Consider the following 24745-nt stretch of genomic DNA (forward strand, 5'->3'; position numbering starts at 1 on the left):
TGTCTTCAGTAATTTCTAGTGCTTCTTGTTTGGGGCAAGCTAGAAAAAGCTCTGAAAAGCTGCTAAATTTGGTGCTTGGCAGAAACCATAATACACAGGGAGAAATACAAGAAGTGTAAAACCTAAAATATCAAAACTCTTTGACATTTCAAACTAATTTCAAATGTGCAGAGATGATAAAATCATAACATCTGCATAAATCAGCTGTGTGGACAACCTATATTAAAGAAAGAAAAAAAGGAAGTATTAATGGGATCTACACCAATCATCTTATAAATCTAATGTTTGCATATGAATGGGGTGATTTAGCCCAAGGGAAAAAAAGTCTATATATTTTTTTCCTACTGATTAAAAACAGTGTTGGAATGTGCCAAAAATGAATGTTTACTGAGTGGACCTGCAAGAAAGTCTCATATTGGGGTAAGAGATAGAATTGCTTCCGGAAGACCTGGGTTTAACTCCTGGCTTTGCACATGCTTACTGTATAATTTAGGGGCAATTTACTTGAATAGTCTGCATCTTAATTGCTTTATTTGTAAAATGGAAATAACAATATGTACCACCCTGAATTGTTCTGAAGATCAAAATGAGACAATGTTCATGAAAACACTGCAAACCCTCTAAAACTCTATCTAAATATGAGGTGCTATTTTTTAACTTTGTTAATTGTAAATTAAACTAAGAGTTCCTGAGATTAAGTGAGTGTGAGGTTCTCATGAAGTTTAAACATTTTTTTATCCTTTGAATTTGGCAAAGAGTACTTGTTAATTAGATTGGGATGTTGTATATGATTATCTCTTAGGTATAGAAGCTTAGGTTGCTGGTAATAAATTATAATTGCCCCTCCCCACAAATTTTCCCCTTCTTCCAGTCCGTCACAGAGGAAATGCAGTTTTATTATCCAACTGCTCTTTTCAGGTGGCAGGAAAGGGGGCAGTGAAAAATGATTTTTCTTCAATAGCATGGATCTGACCATGGCTGTAGGTACAAAAATGATACATGAACAGATAATAAAATGGCTGAATTCTAAGGATATATTTAGACATTCTACTCCCTCCCCCACCCTAACAAAGTAATGTAACTATGAATAGAGAGAGTTTGGCAGAGATAATACAGTAAGAAAATGACTGTTCAGTGTTTGGGGAAATTCCAGGCAAATTGGATATTAAGGGAAAACCCATAGATAGGTATTTGAATAGGGCCACTGCTAGTCCTTAGGCTTCCAAGCCAAGTTCCTTGGAAGGATAAGTCAACAGTGTCCTCTGATACTCAGATGTCCTTTCAAAGGCAGTATGTGCATGGCCAAGAGGAGATTTTGACTATGCTTCTGCTGCCTTTGGCTGGAGAGCTCATGTTACTACTAGTAATAGGCTTTTATTCAAATATCTGTCTGTGAGTACTTGCTGTCAATGGAAATTGCTAGTGAGTAACAGGGGGATGGATTTGGCATTGCATTCTGAAGACTGGAACAACTGCTTCATATTTATTCTGCCTCTAAACCTGTGGTTCAAATATTTGTTCGTCAGCAGATAACTTTTTCTTGGTAAATACATTTACGAAACCAACTTTTAAAAAAATTTTGTTAATTTGTTGTCTTCCCAGACTTTTGACCAGCCTTTTTATTTCAGGATTGAATTTCCTATGTAAATATGAATTAAATGTTATCTTCTTTCACTTTGGGAATACAAGATTTCCCTTTTCTATTTTTTACAATAAAAACATATTCTAATTTTTAAAAATTCTAGCCATACAAAAGCTAATGGGAAAGTCGTTGCTTAATGGGTATAGAGTTTCAGTTTTCCAAGATGAAAAGAGCTCTGGAGCTTGGTTGCACCACAATGTGAATGTGCTTAACACTACTCAACTGTACCCTTAAAAATAGTTAAGATGGTAAAATTTTTTGTTACATGGATTTAATCAAAAGAAAAATTGTTTAAAAATTTTTGTGAAGTTAATGGAATAAGAATGAAAATCTCCCCTTTATCTATCCTCAATACTACTTTCCTTCCCAACCCTGGTTGGTCTTTTGCATAGTCTTTCGTAGCACTGTAACCTTAAATACAGTTATAGACTTTGGGAGAAAGGCAGGCCCATTTTGATCAAAACAAGACTTCTTCACAAAGAATCCCATTAGTAATAGTGGCTAATAGCTCCACTTTTTTAAATGACATCATCTCACAAGTTATTGCAAAATGAATACATTTTTCTGTTCACATTACTTTGGTGACTGATTCATTTTTATTCAATGGAGACATTTTAAGATCATATGAAAGACAGAGTCACAGAAACCATCATTGGGGTTTTCCCCTACTAGGACAGCCCACTCAGAGACCCAGGAGCACCAGCAAAGGAAAAGAACACTTATTTAAGCTTGTCATCTAATTAGTGCATATTTTCTTTTAGATAGTGTCCTCATCCCCATATACCTGTTTGTTCCACATTATTGATGAAATACTAGCTACTTGGGTGCCCGTCGGCCTGCCTGGGGTGGATCTGCCTGAATAACTGTTGCATGTCCTGTTCCTTGTTCTCTGAGTCATCCCTTCCCCAACTGTGTGTTTTTGCCAAGACGGTGCACAAACAAGTTGTTCATTGTTTAATCTGTCAGTGGGGCCAGGGCTTAAAGCTTCTACGAGCTTCAGGTATTCAGTTCTACGCTCTCGTTCTCGTCGTTCCTTTTTAAATGTTCCTTTTTAAATGTCTTCCACATAATTTTCTAAAAGGAAAGATCTCTGTGTGTAAATTTCCCACGAGAATAAAATATGTGTTTTCAGTTCCCTTTATTTGTTGCTAGAGCACATAAATTTTGGGAGCTGTGGTTCATACCTGTTTTGCCGCAGTTGTGCTCATTAGATGCTTGGTGTGAGTGAGAAGGGTAATGTGGCTGCTGGGGATGTTACTGGACTTTAGATGGCATGTGGGAGAACCACATGGGAGAGGAGAGAGGAGGAGGGAGGGACATGCTACTCCTTATAGCCAGACCAAACCTGGAGCATGGTGGGCTTACCTGGCATCACCTCGACTTCAGAGTAGGGGGCTTGGAATCCTAGGAGCTGGGTGAGGAAACCTGAAACAGCTTCCCTCATTAATTTAATCATATGTACTGTGCTCCTAAGACTTCTCTAGGCAATGGGGATTATAGCAGTGAGAAAAAAAAACAAACAAACTGGTCTTTATGGAACTTACATGCTGATTGGGGTGATAGACCATAAACGATCAGACAAATCAACATGAAGCTATTATGTAGTGATACCTGCGAGGAAGAGAAATAGGTTGAGTAAGGGGACTGAGAGTAATGGGGGTGCTATAGGGAGTGTTCAGGAAAGGCCATTCTAATGAGGTGATACTGAATAGACACCCGAATGAAGTGAGGGAAGGAGCTATGGGTTCCCTGAAGCATATCAAGAGATTCTGAGATGGTGTGTGTCTTCCAAAACTCATATGTTGAAACCTGATCCCCAATGTGGTGGCATTTGGAGGTGGCCTTTGGGACATGATTAGGTCATGAGGGGGAGCCCTTATGAATAATATTAGAGCCCTTATAAAAGAGAACTCAGAAAGCTCCCTCATCCTTCCACTATGTGAAGACACAGTGAGAAGACAGCTGTCTCTGAACCAGAAAGTAAACTCTCCCCGGACACCAGATCTGTTGGTGACCTGATCTTGGACTTCCCAGCCTCCAGAACTGTGAGAAATAGTTTCTGTTGTTTATAAGTCACCCAGTCTATGCTATTTTGTTATAGCTGTCCAAATGGGTTAAGACGGATGGGAACATAGGAGTAACAAAACTTTGAGATTAAAGCAGAACAGGAAATTAACAGTGATAGAAAGTGAGATTGGAGAGATAGCGTTGTGGGCCCTAAAATGAGCATTGCTTTTGTTCTAAGACTGATAGGAAGGTGTTGGGAGGTTATGAGCAGGGAAATGACTTATCTATTTCACAGGACCACTCTAGCTGGTATGCAGAGAAGGTATGGTAGGGAGGGTCGGACTTGAAGACACCATAGATGCTCAACTGGTAAACGAAGGGGAGGGGTAGGTAAGGGGGTAGGGAGAAGTAGGGAGAGGAACATTGCAGTTGCTTCAAATGTTTAAAGTGCTTTTATGAGTAGGAAGGATTTTTTCTTCTTTTTTATATCTTCAAATAAAATATGCTGAAGTTATTTTAAAAAAGAGAAATTTTAGTTCAATTCAAAGAAGGACCTACTCTAAATTTACTTTTTCTCTGAATACAGAAGTAACAATTTTTTTAGAAAGTGTGTAAGGAAAGAGTAAAGTATAAATAAAATATACTACTCATAATCCCACTGCTCAAAAATAACTATTAACACTTTCTGTAAGTTTCCAGACTTTTTTCTGTGCACGTGAATATCAATTAAAAAATATTTTGTGTTGTGCAGATATTGTTATACTGTCCTGTAACTTAACTTTTTACTTACCAATATACCATGAAATATTATATAAAGTATAATTTTAAAAGAACTGCCCAGTACTCTTATAAACATGCACATCATTCGTTATAACCATTTTTATAGTTGAGCAATCAAGTGGTTTTTCGGTTTTCTTTCTTTTTTATTACTATAAATAACATTGCAAAGGACAACCTGGAATATGCATCATGACGTATATCTTTGGTAATTTCCTTTGGATAGATTTTTAGGATTACCTGATTTAAAAAGTATGCACACTTTAAAGTCTCATGATTTACATTGTGAAAGTTTGTACCAATTTCACACATCTACCAATTAACATGCTTCATTGCTTCCCAGTTTCTTGTCTGAGAAAACTAAATATGGAACAAATTCCATTAAGAGGAAGTGAGTTCCATTTTCCTTGGGTGTTGGAAAGTTACTTGGATGGGATATTATCCAGGGAAATCTAGTTGAGTATTTGAAGTGTCAGTGAAGTTTCAGAATTCCTTTCCAATTTAAGAATGGAGGTAGAGGAAAAAGAGGGAGGAATGTTGAATAATTCTGTTGCTTGTACTCTGTTATACATAGATGAATCGGTTGATTTTGGTGATAATTCACATGAAGCAGTAAAAAAAAGAAAAAGTAAAAACAACAGTGGGGTACTTGTAAGAAATTTTCTACAACTTGTTGGAGGTTGAAATTAGCAAAGGCCGAGTAGGATAACTGAGGTTGGAGATGTGTTTTAATTAATAGACACTCAATGTAAAATAAACTTTTATAGATGAAAAGAAGGGAACTATTAGTTGTTCTTAGACATTGCTATGTGTAAAACATAGCAGCACATAACCCAAATATTACCATCTCCATGATTTATCTAGTGGCCTCTTGATTTAAGTATGCATTAGTTAAAAATATTATGAAATGTACTAATTCTAGGTAGTCTGCTTGGCTTGGGGGCTACAACATCAAATAGAACATGATTTCTGCCCTAATGAACTTGTAGCCTACAGCGAGAGGTGGGCAAGTAATTCAGTAACTTCAGTGTAATGAACACTACCATTAATATTCCATAACATACATAGCACATTATGGCACACAGTGGAGAGATATCACCATACAAAGGTTCATGGGGAGTAATCATGCCTAATTTCAGAAAAAAATATTTCTGGACTAAGGATTGGGAGATCTAAGTTTACATTCTCTCTTGGATGCTCTCTGGTTGGATGAGCCAGGGGAGGTCATTTAACCACATCTAAAATAAATAGGAAAAATAATCATATGGTTTATTTTTTTTAAATTGAATAGAACAGCATGTGCGAGCAACTAGCACAGTGAAAGTCATGCACAAAAGCTTAGTAAATGTTAGTTAAATCGTTGAGACATATGAATAGTTTGATAGAATAGATCTTCCCAAAAAATAATTTCATGCACAGCCCACCAGAAAATCACAGAGTGAGACAGTATTTATTGAAACTGGAAATAGATTCTTTTGCTATAACCAATACATTTTTGCCAGATAGTATATCCTACATAAATCTGAGTTAAGATCATGAATTGTATATGAATTTTCATGAAGTTAAGATGCAAACTCAGTTGGATCACAATTGGATAGAACTCAGGAAGTCAAATAAAAGTTTTCTATTCATAGCACACACTGGCAGGAGGAATTTCTCTTTGCTAATTATCTCATGTCCTGAGCAGCAACACAGAGATGATTGCTTTGTGCCTAATGATTAAGAAGGTCAAGTTAAATTTACAGATAAATAGAGGGAGCATTCAATGTGCCAAAATACCTCTTCAAGGAAGGACAAAAGTGCTCCCAAGCAGTGAACACTTAATAGAAGTTATTGTAGGGTATGTCTGTGGGGGAGGTGAAATTCAGGACGTTAGCCTCTCTGGAGATGTTTCTCTGTCCTATTCCAGACTGACTTCTCCCACATGACATTAAGTCTGACTAACAGAGGAAGATGGTGCTGTCTCCCAGGCACTGCATGGTGCACTGGGGACACAGCAGTGAACAAGACTGCCAAGTGCTGGGCGTTGTGAAGCATGGAGTCTAGCAGGAAATACATCTCTTTAAAAATAAGCACCAAGAGAGGACTTTTATGCAAGCAGTTTTATGCAAGTAGAAGTCTAGGAAATTATGACAGGCTCTGGTGTAAATTGTACCTGGCCCAGAGTGCTTTTGAAACATGGAGTGAGCTCTGAGAAGTATCTTCTTGTAAAATTGTGGTCAAAGAGATTATTTTAGTTTTCACATGGGGTGGTGGTATAGCAGTCAGCAGAACCCTTCATGCTGTTCTGTACGAAAAGGACCTGAGCTATTGATTTTAACTTAGTGTCAGTTCCACCTTAGATTCCCCCAAATAAATAAAACTAAGTGACAAAGGGGAAAATACTCAACTTCACTAGTAAACGAATAGACGGAAATTTGAACAAGTCTTTCTTGAAACTATCAAATTAAAGATTTAAGCGATCATATTCAGCGCGGATAGCCGTCAAAAAACACTCTCATGGATGGCAGGAGTGAAAATTGGTATAATCTTTTTAAAAGAGATTTGGAACTATATATCAAGAATCTTAAAAAACCCCATAGTCTTTGATCCATTGATTCTAATTCTAGGACTCGATCCTAAAAAAGAATCCAATATATCGGGGAAAAGATCATTTTTATGAATATGCTCATTGCAGAATTATCTAGAACACTGAAATCATGGAAATAACCTACACGTCTAACAACAGAATTACTGATTAAATTATGTGCATCTCCATGGGATGTGGAGGCAATAAAACTGATAGTTATAATGCTTTTTTGTAATGTTAAGAAACAAGCTTGCTTTTGGTTTCCCGTGAAAGAAGCAACTCCTAACGCATTTATAACGTGCTAGCATTTATTTAACAATTCAGCACATTGTGCCATGTGACATCTAGTACTGTGGGTTTTAGTTTTTAAATATGCACTGTTAATTAATATGATCGTAACTATGTCAAACAAAATAATAAGTCCCAAACTTCACAAAATCAAAAAAGACTGGAAAGAAATCCACCATTTTGTTAACAATGGTTGACTCTCAGTGAGGGGATGTGTGATTCTTTCCTTCCTTTCATTTTTCTTCATTTTCCAAATATCAAAATTAGTGTATATTACTTTTAGAATGGACATATGGACATCGAGCCTGAGGAGGGTTTTTTTTCCCCCCCTAACTTTTCTGAAAAAGTTATCCTGTTTTCTGGTCTGTTGTCCTGGGTGAAAAGAAAGCCTGAAGCACTGACTTAATAAATAGGCCTCTCGTGGTTTAAGAAAGTCAGAGACCCAAAGAATCTTAGGGTTGAGAGGTCACTAATTTCAAGTCAATACCACTTTTTCAGGAACAAGAAGACAATTATTGAGTGCCTACTATGTGTAAAACCCCCTTTGCATCAGTTGCCTACCTGCTTTCCACAGGAAATTCCTATTCATTCGTCCTAGAGAGGATCAAGCCTCACTTCCCTTACTTCCGTGTCTTCAGCTTTCTTCAGGCTCCCCCTTCCCCTGCTCCAGGTGACCTGGGCTCAGGCCTCTCCTGTCTGTTTCAGAGGAGATTATTTATTGAGCGCTTTTTGAGGGCAGGTGTTGTATCTGTTGTATGCCCAGCCACTGGCACACATAGACCGTTGAATGAATGATAAGTGAATGAGTAATTATTGAAGGCACTATTTTAGGTGCTCTGGAAAGACAGAAAACAGGATGAGAAATGGTATTTGCCCTTAAAGATTTTATGAATAATTGTAATGTAAAAAGCTAATTAACAGTGCATATTTAAAAACTAAAAAAGACAGCAATTGATGTCAGATGGTTCAATGTGCTTGTTAAATAAAGGGTAGCATGCAATTAATGCTTTAGGGGTTGCTTCTTTCATTGGAAATCAAAAGATACTGGGAAAGTAAGATACCAAATGGCTCAGATGTACTTTTTCATGATTAAATTATGTGGTTTTGTCTCATGATTTTTTTAAATCAGTAAAACAACGGACTGTTAATAATGATATCTTCTGCATACACAGATTTAAGAAATTATCAGGAATCCTTTTATAATTTTTTGTCATGACTAATTTCCCAGTTCATTTATAGCTGAACAAGTGTCAGAAAATGTAATGTCTTCCTTAAAATATTTTTCTTTCTGGTAAAATTGTGTGGCTGTTAGTCTTTATTAGTTGTTATCTACCCCATAGGTTGATAGGGTATCAGAAAGCTCTTCAGAAAGCTTAGGACTGGTAGGAAAGAACTTTACTCACATTAGTAAGCATGAGTGTCCTTTTTTCAAATCTAGAAATTGCATATTCTCCTGGATGGGCAGAAATGGGCTGCCCCTGTTCTCTTTGAGGGAGTTTATACATTACTGCAGCAGTGAACAAAGGAGATCTTCTTACGCACTCTTCTCTTCACTGAGTGGATGAATTGGCAAGTTTTCTAGATTATGTCAATTTACCATCCTTTCTCCTTCAACATACAGGTACATGTGCTAAGGGTAGAACTTTCCAACCTTTCTATTATTCCTCAATGTAAATAATGTCAAAAATTCAAATTATGTTAATTTTTTATTTATAGAAAAATGTATTCCATTTTTACATCTTCTTTAGTCTGTAAGCATAGGCCACAGCCTCTCAGAGCCCTGAACAGATGGTAGCAGAGTTCAGCTATGTGGAATCTATACCTTGGGCTTCCTGCTAGGATGGATAGGGTACAGTGTAGGTTGACTGTATCAGTCTATAAATATCTCTGAGTAATATAGATGTAGACGTTTTTCATTATGCAAAAGGATATTTATAACAAACACCACCTATCAAAAATTTTGATGCTAACTGTAAACCAAGAAGAATATAAACATTTTAATGCTGCCTAGGAAAATGTGTCTATGGTCAAGCAGTTACAGAGAGATATTAACAAAGAGAATTTGTTTCTAGTATAGTAGAAAATTGTTAAAAAGTGAATTTTATGCAATCAAGACACTGAATTTCTATAAAGTTATCATCAATTATACATAAAGTTTAATGTTTTATCATAGCATGTACATTAGGATGGCAGTCTGTGTCTCATGTCAAACTTCGGGAAAATGGGGAACTGTTGCAACATGCAGAAGTCCTGAGAACTCAGGGGAGCACGATGGTAGAGTGGGAAAGTTGTTTTTAGCAGAAATCTGAGAACATCTAGAGTGCTGGGGACATTGACAAACTAGACTTCCCTATGGAGGAAGACAAGGTTGGTTGAGATTGGACTGTGGGCTACCTAAGGTCAAGAGGAAGATTCAGTGCAGTCCTTGATAAGAATTTTTCAGCCCCTAAGTAGCTGCCACATGGCAGAAGGAGTAGCCCACAAACAGTATTTGTTTCCAAAGCCAGAACTCAGGAGGGTGGGTGGAATATTAGGGAGGCAGATTTTGATTTACTATTTATGTAACCTATGTTTTGCACACTACTTTAGGACACAGCATGATGTAGTGAAGAGTCAGACCTATTTCCAAACCCTGTCTAGATCTGATTCATGATGGCAATATCTACCGTTGAGGCCAAAGTTTGGTCAGATGCACAGAGGAACTTGATGATTTTATGTCCTTCTTTTCCGCCCCAGCTGTGGTCTGGTCTTGTTCTCTCTCAAGAAGGAATCTCAGCCCTGGTGTGCTGCCTAGGGTCAACTGGTATCTTACCCTCAGTGCAAGCTGTATCAGCCAATGTTACCCTGTGATCTTAATGTCTTACACAGAGATCTGTTTTATTTTTTTCTTTTCTTCAGTGCACTTACTGCTTCAAAGGACTCAGTCTATTTATTGAGTCTATCAGGGTCCACTGGGCTAGAGGGAAACATGGAAGACTGACAATGTGCTCTATTCAAAATGGCCTTATGTCTGACACCCGCTATTGCCTTTGGGTCAAATTTATGTTTCTTGAATCACTCTTCTCTTGGTTAGCCTGACCCCACTACCTCTACTGGCTTGACAAGCACATCTGAAGGCTAGGGTTGCTATAGCTCAGTGCTCAATTTAAGACTCCTGCTACATAAAGAAAATGTTTTCATAATTAGAGTTAGTCTCAAGGGGAATGACGTAGCTCAAGAAAGAATAACCTCTTTCCAAAGGAAACAGGCACACAGAGGCTCAACACCCATGTGAAGGATGTGAGGAAAATAACTCTATATGAAGGAAGGGCAGAAGTGTAGGCTAAGTCTCCAACAAGGTCCTTCTCATCTGTAATGTTTTATGGGTCTCTGGGCAATTCTGCCACTATGTTAGTACCCCTGACAGGGTTACTAAGATACCTACAAGCAGCAAGAGTGGGAAGACTGAACAAATGTACACAGGTGCATACACAGGCTCATGGAACCCCTGTATAATGCCCTTTTGTCAAGAACTGGCTTGCTTATTTCTTTAGTTTTCTCTTAGGGATTATTTAACACTGTTAAAAGATGTTCAGCAGCCTTTAGTACACCCAGTAACTTAAATATAGACGGCACTAAATATGTGAATAAGTGAACCTGGAAGATTGCCACTTTCCATTCGTTTACTGCCTTACACGACAAGTTATCTTGTTAAGAGTTCATTTGCCTTGCCTTTTCAAATGGAGGGCACGGTTCATGGCTAACCTTTTCTCACTTGTGACTCTCAGGGATTCTAGCTTTTTGCCCAGCCTTAGAAGATGCTAGTTAATGATTGAAGTCCACCATTTCATCCAGGACAGGTTGTAATACTCACTGTGCTTGATCTAAAATGTCTCTGCTATGATCTCTGAGACTAGGAAGGTCGTTTTTAATGTATAAGAATAAGAATTTTGAGTTGTGCCGAATTCTGAATTTTTTTTTCTGTACCACACGGCTCAGAAGTAAAATGGTTTAGATTAAAATAAATGGAACAAGAAGAAAGAAGACCCTGAATTCTCATTCCAATTCTACCAATTTCTAGCCATATGGTCTTGAACCAATTAATTCACTTCTTTTGAATCTCTGTTTCTTCATCTGTAAATACCATTCAAATTGAGCTATAGTGGTATTATTTGCTTACTGGAGGACAAAGAGATGTTTATGTACTACACTCTAAAGGTCAAACAGATGGGATTATTTTAGATTGAAAGTGCATGTGTAGGAGTCATGCCTTTTGTGAGCCACATAAATCCCATGGGGTCTGGTAACTTGCTGTGCACCCAGCAGGAACCCAAAAACTCTTATGATGGTGATAAATAAGGTACCATAAAATAAAACCACATTTAACACAAAGAGAAACCTGGGAAAGAAAAACAAAAAAATCTAGACTTCATTTCTAGATACTTTGTGTGACTTTGGGTAGGTCACGTTACCCCTTTCAGCTCTTTGATCAACTTATGAAAAGAACCAAATGCTCACAAAGGAGGGGAGGTATATAATAGGAAGAGTAAAAATTATTGAGCCAATAGATGGGAAATACAGCACTCCGAAATGCATGGCATCCTGAAATTCCTGGCTCCCCACATCGATTCCCCTCAAAGGGATAGAATTCCCATAAAAGCTGGTGCTGGACAATGCTTGTCGAGGCATTTATAGGCATTGTTTAGGATACATGGTATGTTTGAATTGGGTGGGAGCTTAGAGATATTTTAGGCTAACCTCTTAATTTTGTAGGTGGGAAAGTAAGTCTCACAGAAGTTATGTGAATTCTTCAAAATTATATAATTTATGAGAGGGCTAGAACCAGATTTGCAAGGCTGCGAGCCATTGGGGAATTTATCTCTCTGTTCTGACCTATTTTGCTTATTTTTTAGTTTAAGTGACAGAAGGTAATTTTATTTTATGAATATCTTAGTTTTAGATGGCCTTCTTAATGCCCTTTCATTTAATTCAGTAGAAACAAAATGAATCTAGAAAAGAATTAATTTCGTAAACATATTGCCAGCCAGGTGCTGTCCATTGCTGGGCATTGGTTTTACAAACTTGCCGCAAGGTACTTGCTGCCCTTGGAGAGGTTTCTTTTTCCTTACTTCACATTGTTGATGTTTAGCAAGCTTCTTAGTCACAAAAAGACAACACATTGTAAAGATATACACATATATAAGAAAGAGGAGTTTGATTCATGAGTCATTCTTATAGCAGCCTTGCTGCTATAAGCACCGGCCAAAGAACAGTTTCCTCCTTTGGACATTAACTGCTGTCGATTTCTTCTTTCATGAAATAAACAGATTCTGTCTTAGAAATTCGCTCTCCATCTGTGCATGGATGTGGAGAAAGGATTAGAAAAAGGCAGTGCTCGTAATAGCACAGTCCGGAAAACTGGGTGTCAAAGTCAGTGCTTGTGTCAGGATGGCTCCCCATGCTTCTTGTAATGTCTTGAAGGCTCTTAATCCTTTTGCAAACACTTGCTTGGTTGTAAGACAAGTCAAAGAAGAGCAGATGATGTCTCAGCTGAGAAAGAGCTTGTGGTCACTTGGATGAAGTATAGCAAAGAGAACTGTCTCTTAATAATAATAAAAAAGAAATTTTCATTTAGGTTTGGTCTAGGAAACATGCCCCCTTTGAACTCTTTTTTCCCCTAAAAGCAAAGTGACCTCCCCCGCCAAAAAAAATTAAGTGAACAAAGTGATGGCTTTCTGTGCTTAAAGCTACTGACTTCCCATGGATCTCCATTTACATTAAAATTTCCACATACATTCTGCACAAGCGAGGAAAGGCGAACTGAATCCCATCTGACACAGGAAGACAAAGGACAGGCAAATGAAAATTGTCCCAGGAGAGCGAATAATCTCTCCAGTGCAGCAAATGATTTGCTTCTATCCTATATTCTGACCCTCCCAAAATCTGATTTCCAAAACAAATTAATCTATCCCTGAAAAAAGAATACCAACTTTCCAACTGGCAATTACAAAAATGCCCCAGTCTGCATGCATCAGATGAGTGAGTGTCTAGGTTATGGAAACAGAGATACCCTCTTCCCACTGTGATGTTTGTGTTGATAGGCTCTGTTTGGAAGATTAATTCTCAATGTCATCATTCATGAATTACAGAGAATGAAAAACAGGAGGAAGGAAAGCAGTGAAGGATGTGCTAATGTTATGATGTTTTGATAATATTTTCAAACCCTAAATTTTTCTACCAATCAGACCATGTCATTTAAATTTAAGACTGTAATAACATTGGCTTACAGAAATATTTTCACTTGTGTGACTTCACTCATTCTTGATGCCAGAGTTCAAAAGGGTGTGTAAATAAGGTGGGAGGAAGGACACTGTATCACTGACCACCATCACCAACAGCAAAAGTAGCTCAAAACTGTTGGGGCGCCTGGGTGGCACAGCGGTTAAGCGTCTGCCTTCGGCTCAGGGCGTGATCCCGGCGTTATGGGATCGAGCCCCACATCAGGCTCCTCTGCTATGAGCCTGCTTCTTCCTCTCCCACTCCCCCTGCTTGTGTTCCCTCTCTCGCTGGCTGTCTCTATCTCTGTCAAATAAATGAATAAAATCTTTAAAAAAAAAAAAAACTGTTAAGAAGTCTAAGTTGAGAACGAGCTGAGGCTTGTGAAAAATACTAATTAATACAAAAATGACTTTAGACGCAATATTGAGAGAAAGAAGAGTAATGGAGACCGAGTCATGGCACAAATAGTGTAACCTTAATGAATGTCACAGAGAAAGCAGAACTAGCTAATTAGTTCTATTGACATCTTCTCTATCAAGGATCTTCACATTGGAAAGTCATGAACGCACATCACTGTTATGATTAACCGAGGCCTTAAATTGGTAAAGTGACGGTAAGGAGATATTTTTTAAAAATCATGTTAAGTCTCTAAACTCAGAAAAGTACATTTTTGGAACACAAAAATTTTTAATATTGCCTCACAAAGTGTGTCTGATATGGAAAACTATGGGCAATGCCTCCCCCTTCCTGGCAACTCTAGAAAATAAAGAGAAGATGGTGACCTTAATGTAATTTTCTAAAGACTTTCTAGAAAATTATACTAAGCATATCAGCTTGTTTTCATGACTTGTAAATATTGGGGGTAGAAAACAGTGATAATTAGAAATCAGCACTGACTTATTAAAATAATTCGTGCCAAAATAAACTCATTGCATTTTTATAGTCTTCAGTCCTCAGTGTGAAATTTAATGGAATATTAGGTTATACATGTAGAAATATGTGGAACTCAAGTCAGGGAAGAGCGTGTTTATGTGAATTCATAACTGTTTGAAGAGCTGCGTGGAAGAAGGGTCATAAAATAATCTATGCTCCATGGGGAGGGTCCCTATGGGTGTGCAACAGGAGTCTGTACTTGGCTGGCACTTTGATTATCTTTAGTAACAAGTTCAGGGAAGAAGTAGGGGTAAGTCGTGTTTACCAGTTCTCTGTCATTCACCAGACTGGGTGATATATGGAGTCTATACTGTGTGGCTGAGGGGGGCAGGGCTTGGGACTCAGAGGTGAATTTGAATTTCACCTCCATTTCTGTCTCCAGTTGTCTGGCCCTTGGCCTCCAGTTGCCTCCTTTGCAAAGTAACCACCTGGTAGGGTTGTGAAGATCACATGAACTAACGTACAGGAAGTGCTGAACTTGTGCCTGGCACAAGCCAAAGTCTTTTTCTCTTCTCTTTCTCCTTTCTTGCTTGGAATATATGTTTCTAGAATGAATTTAACTGAGTCAGCTAGTGGCTTGGTTCGCACAGAATTAGAATCTTAGATAATGATTGCTATCAGTGCGTGAAAATCTTCATCACTTATGTGCACGGACAAAGAGGACCTTGTTGTTTGCGGAGGCTCAATTCAAATATCACTACTTGTGGGTTCTAGCTTATTTTTTCAATGTTTCTACTTGGCAGAAATTCACACAAATCCCTGGTATGCGCTATTTCCCCTTCTTTCTTTTTTCTTTTTTTTTTTTTTAATTTTTAAATTTTTTTTTTTTTAGATTTTTTATTTATTTATTTGACAGAGAGAGAGAAACAGACAGCAAGAGAGGAACACAGGCAGGGGGAGTGGGAGAGGAAGAAGCAGGCTCCCAGCAGAAGAACCTGATGTGGGGCTCGATCCCAGGACTCTGGGATCACGCCCTGAGCCAAAGGCAGACACTCAACAACTGAGCCACCCAGGCGCCCCTATTTCGCCTTCTTTCTACACAAAAGTTAACATAACTTTCTTTCACAAATGGTGCCATGTGCGCTGTTAAGCATTTTGCTTTTCTCACCTAACAGTGTATCCTGGCATTGATACCATGAGAAGTTACTCATTCTCTGTAATAACCCTTGTCACTTGCCCTAGGTTTTGCAGGGTCAGTAGGAGCTTGCCAGGCAGATGGTGGAGGGAGTAGCTTTCCAACACGAGGAAACTGGATGTGTCAGGACCCAGTTATTCGATTTTTTCAACAAATCTTTATTTATTAGTACTTTATATGTGCCAGACCATAGGCTGAATATTTTTTGTTCATTATGTCATGTAATCCTCATCACAACTTTATGAGGTAAGTAATATCATTACGCTCATTTTACAGATGAGGAAGTTGAGGTTAGAACAACTAAGTACGTCATCCGAGGTCAAAAAGTTACTCATTAGAAAAAGTCAGCTTCAGAGCCAGCGTGTTTTATTCCAGAGTCATGTTCTTAATCATACATTCGACTTCCGTATACAGGGCAGGAAATGATCAGAGAGGGTTCTAGATGTGGGGACAGCACTGTAAATTCCCCCAAGGGTGAAGGACCATGACATGTGGAGGAACTGAAGCTCGTCTTCTGTTGATGGAACTATGAGCAGTACCAGTACTTGTACTGTAGGAGCAAAGTAGGAAACGTGGCAGAAGACGAGGCTGAAGATACTGTCATGGCGAGGGATCAAGAACCCAGCAGGTGTGTGGCTGAAATCCTGTTTCTTGTGGTTGGGCCAGATAGCAGTGTAAGCATCCTCAGACTTCAGTGGGGACGTCATGGAAAAACCTGCTTCGTCAGGCCCTGGGGCTGGGACTGAGAAAGGACACGTAGGCTGCAAAGCTACAGGTGGCATGGTAATTTGCCACAGGAAAACAATGGACTTAAATGTGCTTTGTGGGTAACCTAGAGTGGGACCTGGGATTCCCCGGACAGTTCAGGGGTGACTGGTGTACGGGAAGCTCTTGTAAGCCCTAGATCTGGCTCCTGCTGGGTTAGGGCAGCGTACTGTGAGTGGATCTCTTCTTTCTGGTGAATACCAGTTGTGATGGTCATGTATCACCAAGCATCTGCATTTTAATCCCTTTAAATTGATTCGGTGCGGGAATCTCTTCCCTTTACAGTGACTGGCAGCCTCCATAAAATCCTGTGGTCACATTTAGATAATAAAGAGACTTACCTTTACTTTAAGTCACCAAACACTATCAAATTGGAATCATCAAGATGTCCCATGTAAAATTTGCTATTAGGTAAGGGGAGTAATGTTGGCTTCTTCATTCTTTCATCATGTGGTGATTTCTACTTCTCTTCCCTCTTTGGCTACCTTCAGATTCTGAATTCCTCCCATGCTGGGGATGAGGGGAGGTGGAGAGGAAAAGTCCTCACTCACCCGATCCTCTCCTGATGATCGGGCATTACCCTCTCTCTGAACTTGGCCGGTGGGTGAAAGGAGCTCATTCTAACATGGACACTTTCACACATTCGTAGAAGATGCTCCTCCCCACCTCACCCCCAAATCAGTGAGGGTCTCTCACCTGTACTTCCTCTTGAGAAAACTTAGCCCGATTACATACTCATCCCTTAGTCCCGATGCATCCGGCATAAGCTCCAACTCCTGCCAACACTGAGTGACCATCTGGACGCTCCTCCCACAGGGAGGAGGAGGAGCCCTTTGCTGGCTCACCACTGTGTTGACTTCTGCATGCTTCCCTCAGTCTTTGGTCCACACTCATGTATTCCTGGCCAGCATGGCGGGCCTGCTTCCCCATCTCAGTACAGCAGGCTCCTTTACATCTCTGTGGAGGACCAGCCCATCTTTGTCCTCAGGGATTTGGGTGGGAGTCAGACAGCCCCTAACCTGCAGAGGACAAGCATTAAGTGCTTGGAGTAGTCCTAGTAAAGCTGCTTTTCTTCAGTATGAGTTAGGGGTCAGTCCCTTCTACTGTTCTCTCCAGAAAATTCTTCTTGAATTATCACCTAAACCTCTCTGACTAGGTTTGAAGTTAGGGCTGTCTCCTGCTCTCTTGGACCAGAGCTGGGGCGGTTGTGACTCAGAGCAAAGGCTTCTTCAAATAAATCTTCTCCTCTCCAAAAATTCTCTTCTAATCTCCAGCTAGACCCTTTTATACTTTAATGTGGTTGACACATCTAAGAGTCATCTAAAGCAGACTTTAGCCTCTTACTTTGAAACATTTTTACTTCTTGGTCTATTTCCCTGTTTTGAAATGTGCCTGGGCTGAAACTCTATTTTAATATCAGGTACATCATAGATATTCTAACCAAAATGACATTTTTCCCTCTGCATCAATCAGAGTGCTCTTTTTAGAATACCCATATGACCGCTTGACTCTCCTGCTTTGAACCCCTCAATGAGGACCCCGGCAGGGCTGCAGCGTAATGAGGAAGACAGAAGCACGCAAGTACACACACAAGTCGTTACAAAATCGGATGTATAGAATGCTGAGGCGGAGAATAAAGGAAGAAGAGGTGAGTGGGGAGGAGCCAGGCTCTCTGCCTCCCAGCCATAGAGCAACAACATATAACCAAGAGGATTAAAAGCATAACTTCTGACCCCACAGCGCCTGGGTTCAAATCTCAGCTCTGTCACCTACTAGCTAATTGACCTCATGAAGTTACTTATTCTTTCTGTGCCCTGGCTTCCTCATTTGTAATGGGTATGATAATAGTTTGCATAGAGATGTTGCATTAAAGGAATTACTGTTTTTTAAAGTGATCGGAAAAAATGACTGGCATACAATAAGTACTACCTAAAATTTCCTAACTAAATATAAAATGCCACCCTCTTTGTCTACAGGTCTTAGATCTTTGCCCTGACTGACTCAGAATTACCCTTCCTTATTCAGTGTAGCCGTGCATCTTGTCTTCTGAGAAGCTTTAAATAACCCTAAACATTCATTCAGGCATCCCTTTTATGTGCTATCAATGTATTGTATACATGCGAATACCACAATTACCCCACTGTATTGTAATTGATCTCTCTCCATAAACTAGAAACATTGTATTGAAAGCAGAAATCATATCTTAATCATAGTTGTACAACCAGACTAGTGGATACCCATTAAATATGTGTGGAATGGATAAAAAAATGAACGAGCCATAAAGAAATACTGATAGATAAGGAAAAAATTACATACTTGCAATTTGATATTTTTCTTTCTTTCAAGATACGAAGAGTCTTCTCCAGTTGCTTAGATATCTCACAGATTCTACATGACATCATTGTCTCCCAAGTCATTTGTAAAAAGAAGGAAGTTTGGAGATTCATCTAAGATTTAGATTTACCAGTGGAGTTTGATTAATTATTCCATCTCAGTATTTTCCACTTTTATTAAATATATTGAAAATTGGATTCAATTCAACAAACATTTGCTGAGTGTCTTTCTGGGCAAATCAACATGACAGATATAAACATGAACAAATTATGGCCCCTGACATCTAGAAACTTATAGTCTAACAGAGAAGACAGACACATAGGAACTTTTAACACAGGGTGGAATATAACAAAAGTGAAAAGACTGGGAGTTCTAAAGAAGAGGGATTTCATTTATTACCATTACTTTTTAAAAATTTATTTTTTAAGTGAAGTCTTATTCCCAATTACTTTGTCTTTTTTGATTTGTTATTAACTTTTTTCACCTCTCAAAGTTAACTATATTAATCGTGCCAGAAGAACAATTTCTTGATGATATAATTCACACAGAAATCAAACACCTATTTTACTACAGTCCTTTGTTTCCCTTTTTCTAAATGCAGTTTTCTCATCTCTTGAATGAGCCTAGACTAATTGGTAGAGCATTTGAGTTCAATGATAGGATATCAGTGATGTCAGTGTAGAATTTTAGAGCTCAAAAGAAATTCAGAGGTCATCCAATATAAATTCCCTCTTTCTTTCTCTTCTCTTCTCTTCTCTTCTTCTTCTCTTCTCTTCTCTTCTCTTCTCTTCTCTTCTCTTCTCTTCTCTTCTCTTCTCTTCTCTTCTCTTTCTTTCTTTCTTTCTCTTCTCTCTTCTCTCTTCTCTTCTCTTTTTTTCTTTTCTTTTCACTTTTCTTTCTTCCTTTTCTTTCTTTTTATTTCTTTTTTTTACATTATTATTATTATTCACAAAAATCTGAAAGTGGCCTAACTTGATTAGCAAAGCTAGTTACTAGAACAGGCAAAAGAAACTCTGACACCCTGATGCTCAGTACAACTATTTTTTTTCCATGAATACCATGCTGCTTCTAGAATAATTTTAGACTATAGGAAATGCAGTCCCGGGGAAGATATTTATAACAAGTCTCTGGCTCATTTAGCATGCCGTTGTTTTGGGGTATCCAGCTGCACACTTTGTTCTTGTCGGTAATAAATTATTTCCTGACAATTTGGTTGACAAACGGGATCCCAGCCCCAGTGATTTGCACACATCTTTTAAAAAATGATCAGGTTAACTGTTCTAAATAGGCTTTTTGTCCTTCACTTATCTTCTAGCATGAAGAGAAGGAAGATTCAAGATCTTCAATAAGAGTGTAAATCACACACACAGACAGAATTCTGTTTATATAACATTTAGGGTGAAGGTACCCTTTTATGAGCCTTTGTAATCTAATGGAGATTCTCGGAAAGCCACAAAATCTCTCCTCTGCCCTGAAACTAGCTAAGTTTGCTTTTCTAACTTCCCAGTGGGCGAGGATACAAAGTATGTGGACATTTCAAATGTTTGAAAAGCAAAACAGAATCAGGAGGTGGGGGTGGGGAGGGGAATGTAAGGGTGGCCAATAAGGATTCGTTTACAACTCATATTTCTCTATTGAAAACTGAGATTTCTGGTCACATCAGGGCAGAATAATTGATAGCAGCTGCAGATGGGAAGGTTTGAGCATGTATCTCCCCAGGCAATATTTTCTTTGGTATTCTCTATGGTATGTTGTAAAGTATAGCAGTTCAATATTGAGCCATAGTTTCTCTCCTTAGCTAAGTAGACTAAAACTGTTTATTCATGTTTCTCCACAAAATTTGCCTTGTTCTGTGTTCTTCCTTAGCCCACCTCTGATGGCCATGACATTTGTCTGTCATCAATGTTAGCGATGTTGGGAGGACCCTCCTGCAGGTTGTGGTGAGTAGCAGAAAGTGCATGAACACGGAATGAAGACAGGCTGGCACTATCTTGGTGACAAACTGGCCTCTTGAAGTTAAGATCCCCCAGCCTGATTAGGGAGGAGACATCAGGCTTCACAGAATGGCTTCTCTTTCAGCCGCCATTGTTAATAAGAGCAAGACAATGCACAGCAGGTTGACTTTGAGATATTTGAAGGTCTTAGCACAGGCAATAAACAAGTTGGAGATAGAGATAGTAATGACTTAAAATGGTGAAAAAAGAGTCCAGTCTATTTCTCCATGGATGAATTGAAAGAAGGAAGAGGGGAATTTTTCCAATATGGACCCTCTTAAAAGGGCAGGTCTCTGATTTCTTCAATAAAATGTTTCTTTAAGACCGTCACATCTCTTCCCTTTAGTGAGGAGTTCTCATTTTAAATGCTCTTATTATGATAAATAGAATGGAAAGGGTATAAAAAGCCTATTAAAATAATTACAGAAGTTCAGGTCATAAATTATCTGTTGATTCAGGCTGTCAGCAGGTAAGTCAATTGCTTCAGTGTTAAGACTAATTGGCTAGACGAGAGAATTGCCTATAAATGACTTCAGACATCTGGATCAGATGTAAGCCATTGGCTTGGCCAGTGAGACCCAACTGGCACTGAGTATTCAGCCCCATTTGAGCAGTAGACCTTCAGTGTTATTATGTTACTGAAACTTTGTGATATCTGTTTGCCACTCTGCTGCAGAGCTTCATGGGCGATAGCACATGCACCGTAATGGCATGGAGTAATGGTGACCATCAACAGAGGTGTCGCATCAGAGAGAACATGACCAAATCAAAAAGTAGCTAGTGAATGTTTACCATGGACCGGGTTCAGCAGCTAACTAAAGTGTTTTCTGATTGCTATGCTCAATAAAACTCATATTTAACCAGTTTTGCTTGCTTTCTAAAGTGCTTAACCTAAAAACAACCATCCTGCCCAAACTTTCCTTCCTGGCCCCTTGGAAAAACGTAAGACCAAGAGTGGTTTATACTTCCATTTTGGCATGCACTTATTTATGTATCAGTGGATCGCGTGAAAAGAACCAATAGGTTTTGAAAATAAAAGAATCTTCTTAGACTAGGGGCACTTGGGTGGCTCAGTTGGTTAAGTGTCTACCTTTGGCTCAGGTCATGATCCTAGGGTCCTGGGAACGAGCCCCTCATTGGGTCCTTGCTCAGCAGGAAGCCTGCTCTCCCTCTCCCACTCCCCCTGCTTGTATTCCCTCTTTTGCTGTCTCTCTGTCTGTCTATTAAATAAAATAAAATAGAATAGAATAACATAAAATAAAATAAAAATTAAAAATAAAATAAAATAAAATAAAAAGAATCTTCTGAGACTAGAAGAATGCAGGCTCTAGCCAAACCTGGAAATGAAGTCAGCAGCAAGGCACCCTGTTCTGACTTAACCCTCATATCTTTTTGATTCACTTAGCTATTGTCCTCTCTCTGTAAACATTGCTAATTGGTTAAAAAAAACAATAAAACCAGGATAGTCAACAAAATTCTGCCTTACTCATTGCGTTTGTCTAGTGACCAGCAAAACATTCTCAGTGTGACAACGGGATTATTCTCTTCTAGATAAAACTTCTAGTCTTTTACTTGAACTTCTGATAACTTTTTACTTCAACAAAGTAATCATTTGAACTTTAAAATTACATCCATGCCAAATACCTTATGTACTTCTGTGGTTGCCCTAAAAAGAGGTGTTCTGAAAAAATAAATTTCCTCAATATCTGAAAATTATACTTTTTAACTTTAAAACTTTAAAAAATTCTGATTATTTTTATTGAAAACATTTATAATTATATTTGAAATCTTTCTGCTTTCTTAAACATATTAAAGAGCATATTAAATATAATGTCTTAGGACTCAGGTATAACTATAAATATAAATGTACCAATGCACTTACGGCCCATTAAAAGTTTGCAGAAGTTTTGCCTTTCAATAAATCTCTATATCATCTCAAATTACTATATTTTGTTTGTCTGCTTTTAGTAGTTTTCCTGTTAGCTATTTATCCTTGTCATTGTTGGAGTGCTTGCTCTGTTACTCAGTTCTATCCCTTTTCCATTTACAGCTATTAAACTACCACGGTCTAGGAAGTACATAGCTAACATTCTTAAAATTGAAAACAGGAGAATAATGCCTTATGAAGTGAATGGGCTTTACCACCTGGATGTCAGGAAAACTATTTCAGTTCCCCAGAGGGCTTATTTGCTTATGAAATTGAGGGACGAAAATTATTTGTTTTCAGATGACATTAGACTCTTTTTGTGGGGAAATTCTTTGATATCTGTGTAACTCTACCGCTAATGTTCCCAGTGTTTTGATACTCTGGTGAGTGTAGAATGAACGTACTTCTAATACCTTAGGGCTCTTATAGGCATGCAAAGTGTACATTCTAGCATATATTCTCCGGTAGTTGCAGTGTGGGGAAAATGTGTCAGAAAGTGAATGCTAAAAAGGTTGACACATAAATATTGTGGCGTATATGTTTTATTTTATTATTAACTTAGTTGTTTTTAGTTAGAGTAGGTCCAATAACAATCGTCTGCTTATTTGTTTCTGTTTACACATTCTAAAAGGAAGCTTTAAGCCAAAATTCATTGGCAGAGAAAAGAATAAATTAAATGAAAATTAGAGATGGACAACTTATTGCCATATAGAGGGATGTCAAAATCTCAAAATATTTATAAATATGGGAGAAGTCCATGAAATCTCTTGCTGAGTTATTAAAAAAAATGTTTATCCACTTGATTTAAAATTTTCCCCTCTTGTGGAGCAAATGAAACATTTAATGTGTGTTTTTGACTTACACTCACTATAGTAGTAGTTTTTTCATTATAAGAGAGCACTTCATCCAAAAATCCTAGGATATCTGATGTCTAAGGCATATTACAGACTTCTCAAGAAGCATTTGTGTTCTTTTACTCCGGATCCAGGAAGCTTCTTTAAGTAGGTCACAAGTAAACTTGAACTTTAATTGCATTTTGAAATTAAGAGCATGTTCAAGTGGTTACTAAAGTTGAAAAACAATGTATGAAGTACATTGTTTCCTTTTCAAACAGAAATTTTGCAAAGTCATCACTCAGAAAATTTCCCTAGAAAAATAGATGTGAATTTGTATTCCCTTAAAAAAAACCAACTATCTTGTCAAGTTGATTCCTCTTTCACATTTTCTACATATTTTTCTAAGTTGCTAAATTGTATCAAGGCTGTTGACATAGTTGTAGGGTTCCATCTGCCTCTGTGTGTGTGTGTGTGTGTGTGTGTGTGTATGTGTGTGTGTGTTGTGGGTGGGATGGCTGGAATATAGAGGGTGGGTCTTGAAGGAGAAAACAGAGGTTTGGAGGTGTGTTTGTGGTGATGTGTTCAGGGAGCTGATGTCAACCTTGGGAGTCAATTGCCTTCAGTTTGACTGACAACAGTTATTTCTCTTTTTTTCTTTTCTTTCTTTTTTTTTTTCTAAAAAAAATCGCTAACACGTCAAGAGGTCGCAGGATCAAATTAAATACACTTGGTGGGAGTTGCGTTCATGTTGCAAAGAACTGCGGGAACAGAGCATCTAGCCCACGACGGAGTTAGGTCCTGATTCCTGCTTTGTCAACACATACAGTAGTTTCTTTACCTCTTTCTGTGGCTAAAAATGAGCAACAGTAAATACAGAAACCATTTGCTCTGCATTCTGCCATCTTTCTGTGTATTATGCAACAGTTTGGCTAATCGGGCAGAAAGTTACTGAGTTTGACTCCCAGGCGAGAAGCCAATTATGTGTATCTTATTATAATGTTCAACAAGATGAACTGCACTTTAAATATTAAAGAAGTGTTCTTTAAGGCACTTTTTCTGACCTTTAATGCAATTCATTTTACAGAACATGAAAAACAAATCACCAGAATAAACTTCCTGAATTGTATTTGCGGGCTAATTCTCAATCTACTTATAAATATTATTAGGAGTATTGGCTAAATGCTACCACATGTTAGGGCAGAATTTTTAGAATCACAATACCATACACATTAGAAAATAAATGGAGTTAGCTATGTCTATCATCTTTAGTTATTTCAACT

At 38.3% G+C, this 24745-nt stretch overlaps 1 long non-coding RNA gene across 1 annotated transcript; it reads left to right on the top strand.

Annotated features, from left to right (window-relative positions):
- Nucleotides 1–15817: 15817 nt before the first annotated feature.
- On the top strand, nucleotides 15818–21557 carry LOC117804005. Its single transcript, XR_004628155.1, has 4 exons — nucleotides 15818–16237; nucleotides 17848–18022; nucleotides 20575–20648; nucleotides 21379–21557. It is a non-coding gene; the product is annotated as an uncharacterized LOC117804005 (long non-coding RNA).
- Nucleotides 21558–24745: the final 3188 nt, after the last annotated feature.

Source organism: Ailuropoda melanoleuca, chromosome 10 (assembly GCF_002007445.2).
Source record: "Ailuropoda melanoleuca isolate Jingjing chromosome 10, ASM200744v2, whole genome shotgun sequence".
NCBI lineage: Eukaryota > Metazoa > Chordata > Mammalia > Carnivora > Ursidae > Ailuropoda > Ailuropoda melanoleuca.